Source organism: Trachymyrmex septentrionalis, unplaced genomic scaffold (assembly GCF_001594115.1).
Source record: "Trachymyrmex septentrionalis isolate Tsep2-gDNA-1 unplaced genomic scaffold, Tsep1.0 scaffold128, whole genome shotgun sequence".
Taxonomy (NCBI): domain Eukaryota; kingdom Metazoa; phylum Arthropoda; class Insecta; order Hymenoptera; family Formicidae; genus Trachymyrmex; species Trachymyrmex septentrionalis.
This window is the reverse complement of record NW_017304417.1, coordinates 1,171,537-1,173,601: the sequence shown is the minus strand read 5'-3', so window position 1 is coordinate 1,173,601 and position 2,065 is coordinate 1,171,537.

Below are 2,065 nucleotides of genomic sequence, written 5' to 3'. Positions count from 1 at the left end.
TCATATAATATATGTACATTATTCATATAATAACTGATTATTATATAAATGTAAAAAACTTTTATAAAAAAGCCTTTTATATATACATTTCTATTGTAAACACCTACTCTAAATTGAATGTGTGACGATCTCATATTTAAAGATATATATAGTAAAAAAAAAAAATAAAAATACACAAACTTAGACAACAAAAATTTAAGAAAATAGAAAATTAATTTATTTAAAAAATATTAGAATACAGATGATTCTAATAACATCAAAAAAACCATATTATTTCTCTAAAATAGTTTTCACACAGTTCATATAGTTTTTCTATCTACCGTTAGATGGTCAAATATGAGAAAAGTTTCTCTTAATTAAAATTCTATATACTTTTCTATATATAGTGCACAGTTATGTCACGATGTATAAGCAATACTCAATATATATCATTTTTTGAAAGCAAAATTTCTTTGAGAGACGTAAATGTATTTTAAAAGACAAGTTATTAAAAATCATTTATTATGACTTTTACGCACGTGGAAATGCCTACTGCGCGACAAATGTTTCTGTCATTACACAGCCAAAGTAATGGAAAATAAAATCTACAGTATTATTTCTACTTAACAATACTTCTTGTTAATAGTAAAAATATCACATTTCTGATCACCAGATAGAGAAAATAGATATAATAATCATAAAAAGAAATATTTTATGTGATAATTTTCTCAAATTATATTATTAGTTAATATAAATATACTTTCACGTAAACACATAATTGCAAAAAATAAATACAATGTTTTTATTTTACATAAATGTATTTTAATAAGTAATTTGTCAATTTGATTTTTTTTATGCAAAGAATTTAAATTATACTTTATGTATCTTGTATCTAAATAAAAAATTTAATGCATTGCAAATGGAATTTTTTAATATTTTATTAGATAGTTATGAAATTGCATATAAAATCTATCCATACATCGCTAAATAATTAAAAGTAATTTGTTAAATAAAATTGAGTTGTTTTATCGTTTATTTGTAAATGCTACTTATTCAACACTAATGCATTTTGTAATTTAATGTATAAAATTTGAAAACACAGCTAGATAGTTTAGAAAATAGAACTTCAAAATCTGAGAACATTTCTAAATATATTTATGTTTCTATTCTTTCTTTTTCTACTTATTTCTCCGTTTATTACGAGTTTCAGCAGATTTACAAGAGCACTATATTATCCTCTTTGTTATTTTGCAAAATGTTTGTAAGATTGTTAATTACATTAACTTGATTATTACGTACATTTAATTTATATGATATATGTAAACAGGAGATACAAAAAAAAGAGATAACTTTGTTTGGATAGTTTCTTATTCCATTACTAGATGGCCAAACAAACAAGCAGTTTCTCTAATTAAATTTTTACATATTTGTCTTTATATAGTTCATATCAAGTTGACCATATCAAGCAATACTCAATATAAACACACATTTGTGTGACATTTTTTGGCAGTACATGAAAGCGTTTAAACGTAACATATATTCAAAATTAATTACTTGTTTCAATATTTTAGTGGCTAACATTAAGAAAATTCAACTTTTCAGGAGCATATAACCAACCTTCGTTGTTTAGAAGTCATATATTTTAAAAAACTAGTACAATTTGTATACGTTTCGGTCAACATTTGACCATCTTCAGTACATTTCTAATAACATTATATTAAACCGAAATCAATCGATGGTAATCCTAATCTAAAAACGCAAAAAATTTTCGTTTAATCTTATATTTTAAATAGAAATATCGCATCTTTTTGAAAAAGGCGTATGAAGATAAATTTAATAATCACACAACAGTTCGCAACATTTAATATGGTGACATACATTTTAAATAGAATTATCGCATTTCTTTGAAAAAAGGCGTGTAAAGATAAATTTAGTATTTATACAACGGTTCGCAACATTTAATATGGTGACGTACAAATCTTTATTATTAATTATTAAATGAATTTTTTATATTGGTATGACTACTGTTGATTTAATGTCAAGAGGTACAATTTTCTTCTTGATCTGACTCCGAATTTTTTCTATA